Consider the following 21989-nt stretch of genomic DNA (forward strand, 5'->3'; position numbering starts at 1 on the left):
ACTACAAACAAACATAATCAAGACTCAACCACACAATTAATAAAATAAAACTCTGTTCTCTTTCTTTTTTTTTTAAAAACTCATTCTTATACTTTTTTCCGTTATTATATTCTCTCTTATTTCATAACAACGACCGATAAACAATGACCGATGCAAAGTAGGGCCACATTCATCAACTCCCAGGCTCGCAGTTCAATAGCTCAAACACAATCGTCTGGTCCGCTAGCAGCGGACGTCGGGGGACAGCCCTCCAGCCCTCAGGCAACAGGACACTCAGTCCTGCGAGGCACACAGCATCCGGTCCACAGACAGCGGACTCCGGGGCACACAGCCCTCCAGCCCGCACACAGCAGGCAACAGGACACACAGTCCCGCGAGGCACACAGCACACATTGGATCCGACCACCGAAGTGGGCAATCAAAATATACACATATAAAATTTGTCCAAACACATTGGATCCGACCACCGAAGTGGGCAATCAAAATTCTCAAAAATTCTCAAACACATTGGACATCCACGCACAGTGGAATACACCGGCCGACAGACTCCAAACTGCACAAAGGAAAACACACAGTACACGGTCACAGCACAAAGCCAAGCCGTAAACCACCACAACCGTAAAAGCACGTCCGACAGCGAGGAAAACCTAAGCCAAACTGATTCCTTCGGTCTGTCCGCAGCGCCACGTAGTGAGAATACTAGTATATGCACAAATCCATTAACCCATTAGCACTCAGGAATTTCACTGTAGTGTCAATTAGAAAATTAAAGGGAAAATCCAAGTTCATCACCATACCGAACAGCTCATTTGCTGCATTTTCATGCATTACAAGCTGGTGTTATTTTGAAGCCAATAGTCAAGGCTTTCATATAATATATGATTTGAATATGTTGACCAGAAATGTCTATATTCGCTTAGTTTAGCATGAATTGACAAAATAATTTTTGCAAGGAAAGCCTGAAATTCATCCTCCGTTATTAATTACCACATTTTCTTGACATCGCAATTCGCATTTGCTGTCACTGCATATTGTTCGTAATAACGATTGGTTCCTAACATTGGTTTCTAAGTTTCTGAATTAAAGTGAGCGGGAATGTCACATTGAAAATGTAAATACACTTAAAATTATCTGTGTTTACTGTTGGTTTGCCACGTGCTTGGTTCAGTGCAGTCAGCGTCTACGCAATTATCAATATGCCTAATAGCATTTCTCCTACCATGGGCATTTTCACACCCTCTTCCTTTACCCATTCTGAAGAACTGGAGATCTACTCCTACTCCAAGACCTAGGCCTAGCTCTTCCTCTACCTCTATTTTTAGCCCTGACAGGAATCATCGCTGTAGCTACTTATGGAATGGGCTTGACACAAGTTTTCATCGGTTTGGTCACCACTATCGCTACTTTCTAAAATGGTATCGCCAAAACCATCTACTATATCCAGTTCTTTGTCGGAATGAAAATCGGCATCATCTGAAGATGACTTATTCATTTCTTGGCAGTATGTCTTCCTTTTGCATTTCTTATGAACTTATGTCGATTTTCCACGCAGACGACACATGTATAAAGACTTACCGTAAAAACCGGCGTATAAGTCTACGCGGCGTATAAGTCGAGGTCGATTTTTAGACCTACATTTTATGATTTTAACATATATCCGGCTTATAAGTTGAGTCCCTTCTCTTAGAAGAATAATTACTAGTATCATTGTATTGAATAGTTTGTTTTGATAACGATGTGTGCCTTCACGCACGCCGCCACGCGTCAGCCTGATTGCTGCTGTGTGTTAATCAATAGACTGTTACACACACTCAGGTATAATACACTACCATACAGTGATACAGTAGTGTGAGTCATGCTATATATAGCCTAATGTATTTAGCGCTGCTATGAGCGCGCATATATGAATACATCATTTTAAATGAAGCTGTGTCAAAATGAAAGAAAGTTTTTTTCATTAAATAACTTTATTTATCATGAATAATTATTCAAACTGTTATAGCACTGTTATAGTCTTTTTTGTCTGGTAGAATCAATATTTCTTGTGACCTGAAAATACTTCGTAGAAAACTGTACTCGGCGTATAAGTCGAGGTCAATAATTTACTGGTAAAATCAAGGGTTAAAAACTCGACTTATACGCCGGTTTTTACGGTATTTCTGGTAGTGCGTAGCTTCTTGCTTTCTTTTCCTGTACATAGTCGATCGCTACCATTGTTGCTGAGTTGAAGTGGTACGGGTATTGTATGTACATGTACATGTATATTGAATTGACATTGTATGAATAAGTGAACTAAAAATTACCTTGTGTGAAACAATTTGGGTTTCATTCTTGGTAACATCTATATCTTGAAGGTTGGATGGTTTAGTAACAGCAGACATAACCTCTGTCTTCAGAAAACACACCATCAAGGATCTCAAAATTCTAAATAAGTCCTCTGCCAAATAAGGTATCATCGGTTTGTCAGTCTGATATTATAGTAGAAACGTTTGAATGAATAGGCGCACATTATATATGCATGCAAAAGTCCGAGCAATTTGGCTGTCAGGATACATGTTTTTAAATAGATCACCCACATCACCACAAGGATTGAATGAATAATGACTCGTGATAGTTTTCGGACACAAGATTATCTTGTTCTTTCATGTTTCACTCTTTGATATAGACTGGGCTAATGTACTTTTCTTAATAACAGAATTCGAACCTTCATTCGTGTCTTGGCCTTGCACAAACTAGCACTAGCAGTTGTTGACGATGAACTGGCAACCTGGGCCCGGGGAGACACATAGCTAGTAATCGAAGTGGTAGATTTGGTTGAATTGGTTACATTGTTTAATTTTATTCTTGTGTTTTTTGCCTTCTGAATGTGATACTACGGCTGACCGGCCCATACTAGTCAAATCAAAGTTCTTTTGAAAAACTGTACATTGCGCTTTTAAGTTGTCACCAGGCACATGTGCGATCCAGAGCCAAATTTCAACATCCGCAAGTCATTCATCTTGCCAATGACTAGCCATTATCGCTGATTGTGATTAAAATCAGTATAGAATTAACAATAGATTGACACGAGAGGGCACACGCCATTTCCGGGTTGAAATTATTTCATGCAGATATACACTTACGGCAAAACCCAGACATGCGGAATTAAGGATTTTCCAGTAAGGGTCTTAGCCAGGAATGAATGTGTACCTGCCAAAATTGGAATATCTGAAAAAATCAGCCAGTCCAACCCACGTTGCGCCGGAGGCGGAGGGAGCTCAAGAAAAAAGGGGGTTCGGCGGCTTTCCCCCAAACATTTTGAATTTCAGCCACAATTTCAGTGATTTTAGGAGCACTTGGAGTCAGGAATGGATCAGAATAAGATATATAAAACCTGTCAGAATATAAGCAATGATAGAAATAAATGAAAAAAAAAAGAAGCTAAATTCATTTCTGACTGAGGTCTCAGTTTGAATGCATTTTTTTATTCGCAAAAATACTAGGACTTTAGGAGGTCGTGCACTGTCACTAGACACTCGGCACTAATATACATAACATCAATGATATACATAACACATGACCAGTCTTGACCAACATTTCCCCGTCCTGTCAATGTCAGTTTTTCATTTTCTCCCCGTCGTAAATGACGGGTAGGACGGGTGCTGGCTAAGACCCTGTTTCCAGTCCTGGAAAAACATTTTCTCAATTTCCAGGATTTTCCAGGAATTCCAGGACCGGCGGGAACTCTTGTTTTATACAAAAATGTCAACAAATATGTATTTTGATTATTTGACTTACTGAACACGAACATGAAAATAAAAACATTTTAAATCTCTATTTTCAATATGTAATAACATTATTTTATGCATCTAGAGAAACTATGGCAGGTCTGAAATTGCAGAGATGGAAGCATACACCAATAATTGCATTGGACAGTTCAGAGTCTCTGTTGTTTACAGGATGTTTCAGAATCTTGCATGTCTTGGCTAAGCCTATCACCCGCTCGACATGAACTCTCTTGCTGGCTATCTTTCTGTCATTTAGCACAGACTTACCGGACATGCAGTTCTTTTTATGCCCCCGGCTCAACTTAAGTTGATTGGGGGCATAAAGATTTACCCGCGTCCGCAAGTGACGTTAACAGCCTAGAGGCTGCAATTATTGACCAATTGTATTCAAACTTAGTACACAAGTAGGATATCTGAAATTGGGTCGATTTTTTTCAAATTATGGCCACCAGGAGTGTGACATGAAAAACGACGTTAACAGGACCAGAAACCTATCTGAAATTGGGTCGATTTGATTCAAATTATGACCACCAGGGGGCTAACATGAAACACGACGTTAACAGCCTAGAGGTCGCAATTGTTGACCAATTAAGATTATGGCCACCAGGGGAAAACAGACTAGTTGCTACAACTGTTGATCAATTTTTTCACTTTGTACACGTGTTCTTTAATATTCTTATAGATATAGTTGTGGCCTCGATATTTCTAACGCATTTACAGGGGCGGATCTAGAGCCCAATTTAGGGGGGGCACCTAATAAATGTAGCTATGATGATACTGTATTGACACCGAGCGGCGTAGGCGCGAGACGTTCCTACGTGCGAAGCCCCTGCGGGGGGGGGGGTCTGGGAAATTTTTTAACTCTGTTTTGGGGCCAATACTGAAATAAATTTTATTTTTGATAAAAACGGCCGACCGACCGACCCACTGCTGACTATGAGCTACGTATGTTTGAATTCAAGTATGCATCGTGTGAAAACATGCCTTGACACGTGGCCTAGTTTAAGTTTTCTAGGAAACTGGCAGTGTTCCAAAAAGCTGCCATTCATTCTAATAGTGACTATATTAAAGCTGGTAAAACTGTGCACATATTCAACGTACTGTTTCATTTTTAACACAGAGATTACGCTCTGGACGAAGTTATAATTTTAGAATAATTCTTGAAATCTACGCTATTAGACAAATTTCCGGTGCACAACGTATATGATTTTTTTGCGATATTGTTTCCATGTAAAAAGCCCAAAGGTGAAAAATTTGTTTTTTTGCCCAAAACTTTTGCAAAAAAAAATTTCTACCTACCTACCGACTCATCCTGAAAAGTTGAGTCGGTGTTGCGGCAAACAGACAATTATTTTGCGATGTCCTTATTTGAATATTTTTTCATATTGTGAAACATATTTTTTTGAAAATATAATAGTTTCCATGCCGCGCCTAGCTGTACCCTACAAAATTTTGGACGTGGGCCGTAAACAAATGTATATCTTTGGTCTTGTTTGACTACAAAATAATTCTTTAAGAAAGATAAAATACATTAAAAACTTGTGGAACTTCGAAGTCACGAATTAAAAAGATTTTTCAAGCAATGTAGAGAGAATCCCACAATTATAACGAAAAGGTCCGAAAATGAAACTTCGAGATAGTAGTTTATTTCAACGTTTCGACTATATCCTAATAGTCATCTTCAGGAATAATGTTATTTTACGTTATTTTTCAAGCAATGCCCTTATTCCAAACAACCTCTAGCTTTCAAGGTAAACCACACTTTGCCCATGGGCAATTTATTTCATATTTGTCAGCGGTTTTGTGCTGAGTACACCAAGGGTGCCATGTTGAAGATCTCCAAATAAAGCACAATAAATACAGAATGCACCATCCTCAGAGGGAGAGTACACTAACCCTACATATTCCTTTTTCTTAAGCCAATCCAGCTGGAACTTCCGCAAGCGTTTTTTGGCCGTTTTCTCCTCCACATACGACATTGTGGGAAAATAATAAAATTCATCGGGCACATAATGTTGAGTCAGCAACATGAATTTTTTGTCACAGTCTAACTGTTTAGCGTTCCCTTTGTGTATGCCAATGTCATTTCTGGGTCGATCCGGGACAGGTTCATGGCTTGGCTCATCTGGTTGATCATCAATTTCAACTGGTTGAGGATTTGATTGTTGTGGTGCTCTTTCAGGAGGTGTAGGCCCATTATCAGAATTGTCATCAACTGGAGCTGGATGCCTGTAAAACAAAATATTAAGTATAAATTTTAAGTAAGCCTAAAAAATTTGAAACCATATTTCACCACTACACAAAACCAATGCTAGAAATTCTTTAGGGCCCCTAAAGAATTTTTTACTACTAAACATTTGAAATTATTACCTGTCGAACGCCCGTTCACAATAAATTACATTTGATTTTTAATTGAATTTACCGCGATCATTTTGTGATCGAAAAAACTACAACAAATTGGAGCGTCCACGCACTCAACGGCATGTCAACTTAAGGAAATATGTTCAGATATATCACTGCATTCTCTGTTTCACTTGGCAAACAAATTTAACTAACTTTTTTGAGAAGAAATTGCGTATATCCATCACAGCAATTCACTTCCTGAACGGCTCCACGATGTTCCGGTGCGTGTGAACTCGACTGCCATGGCACAGCGCGGCGTTAATGATAAGCGAGTGGCGGGAGGTCGGTCGAAAAAAAACGATCTTCACTTAAAGGAGGGATCCCGGGCCCCTTCCCTAGATCCGCGCCTGATTTACCACAAACCCTGTAACTTCACATATGTGTTAATAGGCTCCAGTCACATATCTGTCTATTTCTCGCAGAACCACCATGTACATCAGTTATATATGTAACGGCTCGACCTGGCGAAACGCGGATAAGAAACTTTACAGTGTTTCTGCTCTTATATTTTAAATAGGTGGTCTATTGAGGCTTGGGCTTCATAATAGGGCATTCTGTGCCATCAATAACTACTCTTGCCGAAGGAAATTTAAGACGGAAATCCTCCGGTGAAAAAATTTCACAACATCTCAAGCGGGCCAAATATCCAGCTGGTTTAAATGTAACCGAAGAAAATTCAGCCAGGTAATGAATATATTGGCTACTTCTAATCTTGAACAGGCAAGCATGAGACCAAGCTCATAATAATCTGAATGTGCTAATCTGAGTTTAATCAGCGCAAAGAAAAATTGACTCCTCGGTAACAATTGTTTTTATACTATTAGAATATATCAAATGTCTCACTGCCTCTCTGTCACCCTGATATAAGTTACATATATATATATCTACAATTTCATATCGAATGGTTCATAATATTTCATATCTCTTACTATATGAAATGCTTAATAATAAATAATAATAATAATAGTATTAATAATGTAATATAACTTATGAATATAGTATCAATGTGTGCTTTATCGTAATCAACATGTCAGACTACTCAATATGTATTCAAAGTAATTATCTCTAGTCAGTGCTCATCATTAATTAATTTACGTCTCTCAAACATGTGACTAGGTGTTAGTTTGTGAGTCCTGATGTCTACAACTTGTCTGACACCTAGTTCTCACATTATACACATGATTCTGTATATAAAGACGATGTAAAGTTATGATAATCATTCTCATTCCGCGATGCAAAAAAGATTGTACATATAAGGTTTAAATGCCTTGTTGTTCCTGATGGATGGAATCTTGTACCGCTGGTGTAAATGCTAGTTCCCCAGCCAGCCTGCCGATACAACAACCAGCCGGTTACATCTCCAAATGTACAGATAAGAAACGTTAAATGTTCATAATTTACAAGTCCGGTGTAGTCCTTGAATGCTGTAGGGTTAAACATGTAGTCAGTAACGTCCACACAGTGATCAGAAAACAACATAAGTACCTTCTTTAGTTGTTGATAGGTAATCACTTTCCATGGTTATTGTGGGATTCAAACCCAATAGCTTTGATAAACTAGACACCGAAGTCCTCGAAATACCGATCAGAAAACCACACCCTCCTATTTCAGTTTCTCAAGTATTTCGAGTATGAACATGACACATCTGAGCACTCACTTCAAATCCAAGTAGGTTTGGATGAATTTTGAGGGGCCAAAAGGACACGATTTTGGTGGCCCACCTCATCAAATCTTATATCATATGAAAGCCTTGACTATTTACTACAAAATAACACGTACTTGTAATGCATTGAAATAAACGGCAAATGAGCTAATTAGTATCATGATGAACTTGGATTTTACCTTGAATTTTCTGAGGAGTATTTGACACTACATAGTGAAACTCCTGATTGCTAATGGGTTAAGTATTTTCCCAAAGGTTGACATGATTTGAGTGTGATAATCATAAAAAGTCTCTGCCTCAGACATTAAAAATGCTTTTCGGAAAAGTTTGGCACTTGGAAGCTCCTTGCGATCCTCATGATCCATATAATCTGAGTTGCAGTTCATGTATGTTTTGATGTAATGCATTTAAAAAATTAAACTTAATATCGAGCAATTCAAGAATTCATACTTACTGACGATGAGGAAATTATATGTAATTGCTATGAAATCAGACCGATCTGGCAAGTCAGTACAGATTCACAGTAGTATGGTAGGAGGCCCTACATTCATTTCGTTACCAAACTACGGTAGCGTATAGATACAAAGAAAAGAGAGCTACTCAGTTCAGTGTAAAAGTCTAGAGTAATATGTATTTTCCTTTAAGATACAAAATATTATATGATACGCATGTGCAGGCATTGGACGATCAGAGGACGCTGCTGATATGATCCAGATGTAAAAAGGTCCTCAGGTTATAAGAGAGAAGTTCCGCTTTTACCACAAAAAGTCATGAAATAGTAATGATAAATGAGAGCAGTTTCGGAGAATTGGTGCGTCTTCTTCGACATCCTCCCCGCAGAGATAATAAGCACATATGATTTAGATTTCTTTTTAGAGTTCTGAATTCGAGAAATGTTTGTCACTCTGGGGTCAAAGCCACACGTAGAGTTCGAGAATATTAACCGCAGATACATGTATATAGTAGTTGAATATATTGGTAGCATAAACACTAAATCTGATCATTTTTTGTCATTTTGATTTCTTTCACGCGCCTCTTCGCTGCCTTACGCTGAGGTCGTGATTCGCTCGATACCCTGATATCGACTCCTCGTCAAGATCTGGGTAGATTGCTATGTTGTTTCTGATATGAAGCAACTGATTTTTATTCCGGATACAGTATCCCCTCGGATACTACGTTGATACGATGCAGTATCCCCTCAGATACTAGAATGATACGATACAGTATCCCCTCGGATACTAGGTTGATACGATGCAGTATCCCCTTGGATACTAGGTTGATACGATGCAGTATTCCCTCGGATACTAGGTTGATACGATGCAGTATCCCCTCGGATACTAGAATGATACGATGCAGTATTCCCTCGGATACTAGGTCTATACGATGCAGTATCCCCTTGGATACTAGGTTGATACGATGCAGTATTCCCTCGGATACTAGGTTGATACGATGCAGTATCTCCTCGGATAATAGGTTGATACAATGCAGTATCCCCTCGGATACTAGAATGATACGATACAGTATCCCCCTCAGATACTAGGTTGATACGATGCAGTATCCCCTCAGATACAAGAATGATACGATACAGTATCCCCTCGGATACTAGGTTGATGCGATGCAGTATCCCCTCGGTTACTAGAATGATACGATACAGTATCCCCTCGGATACTAGGTTGATGCGATGCAGTATCCCCTCAGATACAAGAATGATACGATGTAGTATCCCCTCGGATACTAGGTTGATGCGATGCAGTATCCCCTCGGATACTAGAATGATACGATACAGTATCCCCTCAGATACTAGATTGATTGACACGATTTTGAACTAATTAGCTTTGATTAATGCACATATTATATTTTCCATTATATCGAATTGGCTTTGAGTGTCCAGAATGCATATATTCGCAAACGGTTTCTTTATCCTGATGTATCGACATGTGGTGACATCTCGGCAGTCCATCAGTTTGTGGTTGGCCATCAAACAGTCGAAACATAGTTGCTTCTCGTAAACGGCTTTGCAGAAGGGACAATTGATTCCATCGTCTCTCTGGCTAGAGTTGCCCATGAGACTGTGAGCCGACCTATGTTGCGGGCAGTTGCTGGTTTGCCGGTATTCCTGGCGATTTGGTTTGTGCGGTTATTTTCACCGATGTGTTCCAGATGCGTTTCAAATGACTTGATGATCTTGTTGAGATCAAAATTTTCTCCTTGGTCACTTGCGCCCATTTTTTCTAAGAGCACTGGAGGTAATTTTCTCTTATGGAGTTGCAATCATGAATGGTGCACAATCGTGGATTTTGACTCCAAGGTGTTTCAGAGATCTAATGTTCGCGTGGACCTTATTGAGGAATTGTGACAGTGCGCTGTAAATGTATGGCGGTACTTCCAGGTCGAAAATCTCGTTCACATACGCTCTGACGATCTTACGATTATTGCCGAATCTTTCATTGAGAATGGCTGTCAGCAAAGCCAAATTTGCACCAGATGCATGTATGCCCTTTATCGCGTTGAAGGCAATTCCTTTTAATTGTCCTACGATGTAATTAAACTAATGTAAGTAATGTCCGAAAAGTTGCCCGCGAGAACATCAGCCTACATGGTTTCCCAGAAACTAGTCCACTGAGTATACGTTCCGGCGAAAACGGGTAGTTTCTATTTCGGTAGTTGTGCTGTTTTCGTCGGTGGGGGATCTGTATACTGTTCTTTTGGTCTTTTCGTCTTGTTATTTACGATGCATTTCTTTATACGGAGAAGAATCTTTCTTTCTGGTAAATCAGCGTGGTCACCGTGTGTCGCTCATGGCAAAATCAGAGTTAAACATAATTTCTAGTCCTCAATCGTAGTAGGGGGTACCTCGATTCTATGCAATAGGGAACATTGCAGTTTGCCCCTAAAACAGACGTGAGTGCGTTATTATGTGCCCTTGCTCCAATGGAATCACGCACAAAAATGCCGTTATTTGAAATCAGCACCCTGCCCTTTTTTAATGCTAGATGAAGCACTGATTAGCAAGAAAACATTAATCAGAATAGAAAAATAATGAGAAGAAATGTGGCAGAAAATATAAAAGTTCTACAATGATTATTTTAACACAGCTAGAGTGAACAGGGAAAATCCTTTCCAAAAATGCCTGGTTTGTTTTTCTAGCTCAAATATGGAGGAAGTTATTACCATTGTTGCATTCTGAGCCTTCTATTTACATCCACTAAACATACCCATCACTTCTTCAGCATCAATGTTATGTAACCGAGGTGATTCTGTCTGAAGAATTAACTGTGGAGTAACATTCATATCGAAAATTTTTCCTAGCTAGTTCTCTGTCTTCGCTCAGCTTTCCATCTCCACAAATTTCCTGAACTACCGGATTTTCAAAAAAGTCAGTTTCTCTAGTTCAAACAGACAAAATATCCTTCGTTTGGTATGCCGCAGATATCGGTATTGAAAAGTATCAATTTTCCAAATAGTCCCCCCTCGACTATAGAAATTTTTTGAAAAATCGGGCAAAAAATGGCGCAATTGACAGCATCTAGAACAACAATATGAATGTTAATTATTCCCTCGGATACTAGGTTGATACGATGCAGTATCCCCTCGGATACTAGAATGATACGATGCAGTATTCCCTCGGATACTAGGTCTATACGATGCAGTATCCCCTTGGATACTAGGTTGATACGATGCAGTATTCCCTCGGATACTAGGTTGATACGATGCAGTATCCCCTCGGATAATAGGTTGATACAATGCAGTATCCCCTCGGATACTAGAATGATACGATACAGTATCCCCCTCAGATACTAGGTTGATACGATGCAGTATCCCCTCAGATACAAGAATGATACGATACAGTATCGATACAGTGTTTCAAGTCGTCAAAACGTCACGATATGTCGACACATTCATGTCGAATTGATGCGATATATCGACATAAATATGGCGACTTGTCGAGTTGGAACGCAACAACTCGAGGCCCTTTATCGCTTCCGTAGATCTTTCATTAAGTAGGATCACTTGAATGATCGCTTTAATATCACTTTAAAAAAAAAGGAATCTGCCAAAATGACCGTAATATTCGACACTATATCTACGGAAGCGATAAGGGGCCTCGGAGATGACGCGTTCCAACTCGACAAGTCGCCATATTATTGTTGACATACCGCGATGTATCGCGTCAAGTCGACATGAATATGTCGATATATCGTGACGTTTTGACGACATATTTCGTTTTCTTAACCATTTTCCTCGCGACAAGTCGACATATTCATGACGACTTGAAACTCAGTCGTCATATTACTGGCGTCCTCATCTTACATTTAGACATGTCTTCAAATGACGGCTTGTCCCGTGGAAAATGAGCAAATAAGCGAAATTTGTCGTGAAAACGTCACGATATGTAGACATATTCATGTGGACTTGACACGATATATCGCGATATATCGACATAAATATGGCGACTTGTCGAGTTTGAACATGAAAACTCGAGGCCCTTTATCGCTTCCGTACTATATCAGATTAATCGACTTCAAAATAGGTGAAAGCATAAGTCTTTATAACGTTATTAATTGGCCTAATTATTCAAAAGCTAATAATGTGGGCGATAAAACCAAAAAAATTAATTGTCGCGGGCGATAAAACCAAAATAATCAATTGTCGCGGGCGATAAAACCAAAATAATCAATCGTCGCTGGCGATAAAACCAAAATATTCAATTGTCGCGGGCGACAAAACCAAAAAAATGAATTGTCGCGGGCGATAAAACCAAAATAATGAATTGTCGCGGGCGACAAAACCAAAATATTCAATTGTCGCGGGCAACAAAACCAAACTAATGAATTGTCGCGGGCGATAAAACCAAAATAATAAATTGTCGCAGGCGATAAAACCAAAAAAATGAATTGTCGCGGGCGATAAAACCAAAATCATGAATTGTCACGGGCGACAAAAGCAAAATATTCAATTGTCGCAGGCGACAAAACCAAACTAATGAATTGTCGCGGGCGATAAAACCAAAATAATAAATTGTCGCAGGCGATAAAACCAAAAAAATGAATTGTCGCGGGCGATAAAACCAAAATCATGAATTGTCACGGGCGACAAAACCAAAATATTCAATTGTCGCAGGCGACAAAACCAAACTAATGAATTGTCGCGGGCGATACAGCCAAAATAATGAATTGTCGCGGGCGATAAAACCAAAATATTGAAGTGTCGCAGGCGATAAAACCGCGACAAAAAGAGAAAAAAATTTTCGCGGGCGATAAAACCAAAATTTTGAATTGTCGCGTGCGACAAAACCAAAATAATGAATTGTCGCGGGCGCCAAAACCAAAATCTTGAATTGTCGCGGGCGAAAAAACCAAAATATTCAATTGTCGCGGGTGATAAAACCAAAATAATGAAGTGTCGCAGGCGATAAAACCGCGACAAAAAAAAAAAAATTGTCGCGGGCAATAAAACCAAAATATTGAATTGTCGCGGGCGATAAAACCAAAATAATGAATTGTTGCGGGCGATAAAACCAAAATAATGAATTGTCGCGGGCGATAAAACCAAAATATTGAATTGTCGTGGGCGACAAATCCAAAAAATGAATTGTCACGGCCGATAAAACCAAAATCTTGAATTGTCGCCATTGTCGTGTACGACAAAACCAAAATAATGAATTGTCGCGGGCGATAAAACCAAAATAATGAATTGTCGCGGGCGATAAAACCAAAATATTGAATTGTCGTGGGCGACAAAATCAAAATATTGTTTTGTCGCGGGTGACAAAACCAAATTAATGAATTGTCGCGGGCGATAAAACCAAAATAATGAATTGTCGCGGGCGATAAAACCAAAATATTGAATTGTCGCGGGCGAAAAAACCAAACTAATGAATTGTTGCGGGCAATAAAACCAAAATAATGAAATGCGCGGGCGATAAAACCGCGACAAAAAAAAAATTGTCGCGGGCGATAAAACCAAAATAATCAATTGTCGCGGGCGATAAAACCAAAATAATGAATTGTCGCGGGCGATAAAACCAAAATATTGAATTGGCATGAGCGACAAAACCAAAATATTGATTTGTCGCGGGTGACAAAACCAAATTAATGAATTGTCGCAGGTGACAAAACCAAATTAATGAATTGTCGCAGGCGATAAAACCAAAATAATGAATTGTTGCGGGCGATAAAACCAAAATAATGAATTGTCGCGGGCGACAAAACCAAAATTATTGTTTTGTCGCATTATTTTAGTTTTGTCGTTTTGTCATAATGTCGCCCTCATTTGCATATACGTGTTTTTTTTACGCATGGCCCTTATCAGCCACCATACTAAAGCCTTAAGGTCGCGTAAAACTCGATAAACACTTCAAGCGACACAGCGAACGATCTCCTTTCCCCCACAGCGAACGCTTAACCTAGTAGAGGCTACTAGCCTATGTAGGCCTATGTATATGCGTAGGCCTAACATCCGGACAGATTGGTCGTAGGCCTATTGAATTTAACAACCCACCTAATTATCGTAAATTTTGTTTTGAAGTTCAATCCAATGAGTCCGTTAATAAACGCAACAATTGTACTGTGTTTGTTCGAGACAGTAAAGCTCAGTACCGGTAGGCCTAAAGCCGCGTCAAACTCGATAAACACTTCAAGCGACACAGCGAACGATCCCTTTCCCCCACAGCGAACGCTTACTCCGAATGTCAAGTGTGAGTCCAGCATACGGAAAGGATTGTCTTATATACTTGTATTTAGTAAATACCTTGTGCATTTGACAATGATCGGTATGTACTGTAGGAAATATAGAGTATTGATGGTATTGATATAGAGGTTGAAGCCCGCGCCCGAATAAAGTAATATGTTCTTTTATTTTGATACCTCGTCGACATAACAGCTTTTCTCCGCTATATCTCTTCGGCGTGTTTAGTTTAGGCCTACGATTCCCCGGTACACTAAAGATTTATCTTAGTAAATACACGGTTAATTCGGTAAAGAAAAATAGGTATTGTTAAACTAACTCCTTGAAACCCGCAGCCAAATCACTGGTAGTAATAAATTAATTTGTACTCGATTTGATTCTCATGATGAGGAGAAACTCGCAGCTGATCCCCGGAACGACGATGTAGTAACACACGTCGATTCGTCGATGTTTACGGCTCGACAGTGCTTTTAACATCTAAAGTAGTAAATTTCCAGTGTATCGGTAATATGATCTGATGAGGAAAATGGGCTATTGTTAAAATCACTGTTTGAAGACCGCGACTGAATGTGAAGTCTGCGGCAATAAATTAGTTCATTTATACTTGAATTGATAATCGAAGTGACAGTCGGCCTGCGGGTTGATTTCGGGATGACGACTCGAAAAACATGTCGCCCCATTGAATGGGGCTAAATTTTCGATGTTTACGGCCCGACAGCGCTTTTGTAACGATGATTCGTGAAAAAACACGCGGGCTATTTGTAGATCTCAGTGAGCTGAACGATATTATATGGATTGTATATGAAACAGCGGTAAGGTAACAAAGCCTATGTTCTTTTGGTAAAAATAGTGTGGAAGAAAATAATAATAATAATAATCACGCGGATATCAATAGGGTTTTCTGTGAAATAACAGAAAACCCTAATAATAATCACGCGGATATCAATAGGGTTTTCTGTGAAATAACAGAAAACCCTAATAAGTAGGGGGTACTGGCCAAGATCACCACGAACAGCGGCGTTTAATGACCGCTTATTTACACCTAACAGGTATTTGCCAAATTTAACGAATAGGTTCTCACAAGGGGGAGTGTGGCAAATACTGTAAAAGTTTGAAGGTTCCATGTTAGTAACAGATGATGATCCCCAAATTTCGCAACAGTAACTAATAATCGGGCGAATGAGCGTGTTGAAAAGTGTATAAGCTGTGGTTACATTCAACCAGTCAATCAAAATAAATCTGAGAAAAATTTGACTGATATTTCTTAAAGTACGGAAGCCTAGATTCTATGTCATTCGGACGTTTTGCAGCAAGAATGTAAAATTTCATTGCTCTCAAAATAATGCTGCCTAGCATCCACCAATAGTGTTTGCAGGTTTGCAGACAGCATCACAACTTTGAATAGGATAATGGGGAGAACATTGTGAGCAGCACATGTCTACCATCATGATCAAAATTCACTGAGTGACAAAGTGTAATATTCGGCTGACGCCTTATAAATTAGGTAGATGATCAGATGGTTGATGTATTTGTGACTTGAACTCAGGTTGACATGGCCAACCTGAAGTGTCCATATAAAAACACAATTCTTAGATATATCAAAAACAGAACATGAATAATGATTTGCCATTTGATGACCAATCAAACATGCAAGAAAGCGTTTCACATGAACTGAAAATTTCCATTAAATAGACTTTGCATTTTCATTGCAAAACGTTCAAAATCAAAATTCTTGGGGAAAATTTCAGCATAGACATCAAATGGGAAAAAGCATTCATGAGTGAACCATCCAACCACGTGTTCAATGCGAGGGTTTTAATTTCATCAACTTGTAAGGTATATCCATCTACATTTAGATACCTACTGGGTATCTCATTCTCTAAACATGAAAGAAATATTTCTCTGTTATTTTTCATGGCTGCATTTTGAGTAATAGTGCAAGCAACAAGACTAGCTCTTAACCATTTGTACCATCCTCGTCCGGATGGCGGACCGATTATAATAACTATAACAATGATATTTTATTCATCATCGACGTCCATCTTTATTCTCCCCTCATAGGTGGCAGTACCGTCTGGTACATTAGGTCATGGTAATACAGTAAACACTACATCCACCAGAAAAATACAAAATTGAACCTTTTCTTACAAAATTATAAACCAATTACAATTCTTCAATTAATCTGGCAGGAGGTCTTTTCTCCCTTTGTGGACGTATAGGTAACAAAACTCTGGGAACAGGATGAACTATTGTTTCATCTATGTTCTCATGGTCTAACAACGTTTCATCAAATATGTTACAAGAATTTTGAATAGACTGAATTTTCTTACAAAATGACATATTTCTGGTTATGGTATATACATCATTTTGAGCTGTTACCATGCTACCTTTAACTACAACTACTTTATATGGTTTTGGGTTATAATATGAATCACTCTTCCTACTTCTCGTCTGTTTAATTAATATTGTATCACCCACTGTGATATTACGTTGCACAGCATTTCTGTCTGCATACAATTTCATCTTATTTTTCTTCGATTTTTCAAACGATCTAATTTCTTCATCATATTTACAAGTATGTTTCATATTGCATGCGGTAGGTAACCTAGTACCAAATTCATATTGGAACATACACTGTGCACGACTTTTACCTGTGGTTGAATGTGGAGTTGATCTGTGATTTCTAAGATACTGAAATAATACTTCTTTATAATTCAATTTTTACACATTTTGATATCATTTTCATGACATTTTCAACTAAACCATTGGCCTCTGGCCACTCTGGCATGACAGGTTTGTGTTCGAACCCTAAATACTTAGCAAACTCGTCAAATTCCTTGCTATTCAATGGTGAACCATTATCAGTTTTTAAAGATTTTGGAATACCAAAACTCGAAAATATCTTATTGATTTTGGGTATGACAGATTTTGCAGAGGTACTCTTACAGAATTAAACTTCAATGAACCTTGAATATGCATCGATTACAACTATTACATAGTCGCCGATATCTAATGGACCTTTTAAATCAATAGCGATTCTTTCCCAAGGATTTCTGGGCAGTTTAGATATAACTACAGGTTCCTTCCTTTTATCTGGTGTAACAACATTACACAGGAAACAATTCAATGTGTTTTCTACAAGGCGATCCATTTTTGGAAACCAGACTGGTTCTTAACAATGCCTTGGTTTTTGTAATACCCTGATGTCCTTCATGGGCTATTTTCACTACTCGCTCCCTCAATCGTTGAGGCATGACAATTCTATGGCCTCTTAATAATACATTTCGATTGCACACTACAGTTAACTCATCTTTGATTTTAAAGAAACCATTTACCTCTTCTGTATCTACACCATAATCTGAACATTTAATAGTTTTATACCATTTTTGATTACCTTTGACTGTTTCAATTACCTTCATTAAAGTTTTGTCCTTAAGAGTAGCCTGTTCTACTTCATACAATTTTAAGGCAATTGGCAATGCATGATCAGTAACAAAATTAACATACAATTCGGCTACATCACCATGAACAGAATTACCAGCTAGTGAATCAGGGTGACGTGACATAAAATCAGCAGGGTTTTCATCCTTCCCTGGTTTCTGTATAATTTTATAATCATACTGTTACAAAGTTAGTCCCCATCTCTCAATCCTAGCAGGCATTTTACTTTTTGGATTTTTGTATATTAATTCAACTGGCTTGCAATCTGTCACAAGACTGAATGAAGACCCATACAAATACAAATTGAATCTTTGACATCCCCATACACAAGCTAAAGCTTCTTTTTCTACTTGCGAATATTTCATTTCAGTCACAGTCAGTGATTTGCTAGCTATATCTACAATTCTAAGTTTATTTTCTTTGCTCCTCTGACACAGCAGAGCGCCAAGTCCCACTGGACTTGCGTCTACAATTAACTCAGTTTCTAATTTAGGATCAAAATGATGGTTTGTTACATGAGACCTCAAACTTTCCTTAATCTGATCAAAAGCTTGTTGGTGAATTTGGCTCCATTTGAACTCAACATCAGATTTCGTCGGTGGATTGACGAGGGGGCGAACGCGGCATTTTAGAGTTTTCGAGAAAAACACGCATGAAATTTTTGTTATATTTAAACAGTCATTGCTCACTCAATCTTACAGTCCTAGACCCCAAACTTACAGACTATACAGACAATGACTGAATCCTCGATTGTATAAAATATTAGATCAATGTCTCAAATTGTTTTCGATCCTTGTTCAATTAATTAAGACATGGCCACGTTCGCCCTTTTGTAAATTTACGAATCTGACAGAATCGCCATCTTTGCCCAAATTCTAGCCACATTCGCCCATTTGTAAAGAATCGGATGAGGCAGGTGACAGTGAAATGAATCTCAATGTTCGCCCAATATAGTACACTTAACTATGGTTTAAATGTTTCAGACATTCAGATATTTTATTGAATAAAAACGATATAACAAACAGTAATACAAAAAAATAAATGACCTTTCGAATTCAACATAATGTCCAAAGAGATCAGGAAACACAATACAAATTAGAACTAGAATATATACTAATTTAAGAAACGAATTTCAACTTATGAGACCAACTGTTTACAATAAAATTCTATCAGATTATACATTCGATTAGTGTGGCAAATTTCTGTAGAACACCTGGTGACCCGGAAAACTAATAACAGGGGTATTTCCCTGACACAGCGAAATAATATCATCATATTTTGCCTCTGCTAATTTAGGGCACTGATCATAAGCGCGGTGTATTTGTACATTTTCAGCGGATCTTTTACGCATGTTTTCCAAATCCAACACACTATATTCCTCGTTGAAATGACTCATTTTGAATCCAATCTTCATTGGCTGTGATTTCTTTACATTAACCGATCGAATTTTTGTCCAGTCTATCGGTTTCCCGTCATGTCCCTCTCGGACCCGCAGAACTCAGAGTGAAACTGAATATGATTTCCAGTCCTTGATATCAGTTGTTTTCACTCTGGTTACGTGGTTTTTGTTATGATTACGTGCTAAGATTATAACAGTTTCTAACTGTGAGGGCAGAAAAAGTTCTGGCATACTCTTTACAGCCCTTTCTATGCCCACAGTCGCCTTCATTTTGTCCATGATTCGATTCAAAATAGTTTATTGATATTTCCTTGAGATTTTTTGAATTTTGAACTACGTAGAGCAACATTGAGGGCACTATTGAGTTTTTATTTTGGCCCGAGCAGCCATCGCTGAAGAGTACTACTTCTTCTACGCCGTTCTGGTCAAGTGATTCCAAGTATTGAAAGATATTTGATGCAATCTCATTTGCTCCTCTGCTGGCAATACCCTCGTGCCAGAGATAGCATTCACAGTCACGGGATACAACATCATTAATTGTGAAGTTTAGGCAAGCAAGCCTACGTTTATAGAAAAAGGTTACGAAGGAAGAATGCAATTTCTTCAGTTTGTCAATACTAAAACAGCCGTAATCATGGTTTATATGGTTACAATTTTTGAAAACCCAAATAGACTAATCCAGTTGTTTTTGATGAGCAGTGAATTGGGCATTCTCAGCACCGGAACTAGTACCTGTGCACATGCTATACTCATTGTGCAAAGATGCCTTTGTGATAGGAATATGTTTGTTTGCATAGTAGCCATCACACAAGGATCCGGAAGAACTAGACGGCGGAACGATTGTAAACTGCTACAGTTAAGGACAATGACCGAGGAGTTCCGGAACTCCTTCTTCCCAAGAACACCACCTTCCCCCTGCATCGTTATACGCGCGATCGCGGTTCAGATGCAGTGTCCCATGTAGATGCAGATGTAGTAGCTAAGGGGTTGGTCATCTTATTGAACATTTTCATCAGATTCACCCTCTCCTTCACTAATAACAATTTCATCACCCCCACCGGGAATTCTCCTTGGCACATTTTCTACCTCTACATGTTTGCCCACCCGCTCTCAGACGCATACCAACAGCCCCCCACTTTTGCATGCACACTGACAGCTCCAACTCTCGGACAAACACACACTGCTCCAAGTCTCAGATACACACCGCCAGCTCCCACTTTCGCACGCACACTGGCAGCTCCGACTATTGGATGCACACTGACAGCTATGACTTTCTGACACACACTGACATCTCCTGCTTTCACACGTCCAGTAACTGCTCCGACTCTCGGACGCACACTGACAGCTCTGATTCTTGGACGAACTCCAACAGATCCCACTCGCAGACACTCACAGACTGCTCTCAGACTGCTCCACTTAGGCACATACACCTATAGCTCGCACTCCCGATTTTGCACGGACACCGACAGCTCCCATTCTTGGACGTAATTACAAGACGAATCAAATGAACATGCTGCTCCAGTACTTTCTCCCTTTTCAGTGATAGGTCCGTAGTAATGTTATTTGTTCCCAATAACTCGATTTGCATGAATAACATGAACTCTCCGTACCTCTATAATGGTAATAAAGGATAACATCTATACTAGCAACATCATATCTTTTCTAAAATTTCAGAGTGTCTGTGATGGTGTATTTTGCAACGATAAATTGGCAACAAACAATTACCAATTATCTATGTTTCAATTCTACCTCAAAGGCACACAATCTTTTTCCAGTCAAAAATGTCATCATTGACACCCACATATTTAAGGATTCTGTCTGTCGAGAGACAGATATGCTAAACAGATACCGTATCTTGAATTAAACGAGTCTGGGAAAAATAGCTTTTTCTCACATGGATGACCTTGTGTGATGCCCGGGTGGATGCAGGCGGATATAAGGAGGACAGATTCCTGATACTTACAATGAATAGCCATGACAATACAAAAAGCAACTTTATTATATGCGGATGTAATAATTACACAATACTTTGTTTGATGCAGCTGTGACAAATACCACATTATCCCCTCTTAATTTTACATGCATAGTTTCCAAAAACAGGCATCCAAACATAACATCACTTAAACATACAAGTATTCTAGACAACCTCGCTTTCAATTAACCGGTCAGGTTTCTTAACAGTCCTGCTAGAACGTCGCCTCAAATCCTCACCGAATCTCCATCTTTCTTTAACATAGGCACTATCGGACAGGCCCATTCACTGGTTTCGATTGGAGTTAGGATTCTGTCTCTAACTTCACGGTCGAGTTGATTCTCAATTTTCTCCATCATATATGGCACCGAACGAGCTTTGATAAATATTGGTGTGGCATTCGGATCCACTTTCAAATTTATCTTAGCCTTGTTGAAAGTTCCAAGTTCCTCTTTGAAAACCTGGTCGTACTTTTTCAACATTTCTTCTACGGAAGTACAATGCGGAGTCACGAAGTTAACCTCCGCTCGGTCGTCTTCGATCTGAATGTCCAGCGCACGTAGCCATGGACGCCCTAATAATGTTGGGCCGTCTCTCGAGACAATCCAAAAGCCAACGGTTTAACTCTTCCGCGATACTGAACTTCCACTTCGACGT

The 21989-nt window shown here is 39.0% G+C and overlaps 1 protein-coding gene across 6 annotated transcripts in view; it reads left to right on the forward strand.

Annotated features, from left to right (window-relative positions):
- The window catches only part of LOC141899846 (fidgetin-like protein 1), a 104417-nt gene that overhangs the window by 37462 nt on the left and 44966 nt on the right, over window positions 1-21989 (forward strand). For 3 of the 6 annotated variants that reach the window (XM_074786415.1, XM_074786460.1, XM_074786442.1), the window contains exon 2: window positions 6688-6854. The exons of 2 other annotated variants lie outside the window; for them this stretch is intronic. The gene's annotated coding sequence lies outside the window, so the exon portion shown is untranslated. Of the gene's footprint in view, window positions 1-5997; window positions 6029-6687; window positions 6855-21989 lie in introns of those variants that run through there. One more of the 6 variants, XM_074786434.1, reaches the window with a different exon arrangement.

The sequence above is a fragment of the Tubulanus polymorphus genome, chromosome 1 (assembly GCF_964204645.1).
Source record: "Tubulanus polymorphus chromosome 1, tnTubPoly1.2, whole genome shotgun sequence".
Classification (NCBI taxonomy): Eukaryota; Metazoa; Nemertea; class Palaeonemertea; order Tubulaniformes; family Tubulanidae; genus Tubulanus; species Tubulanus polymorphus.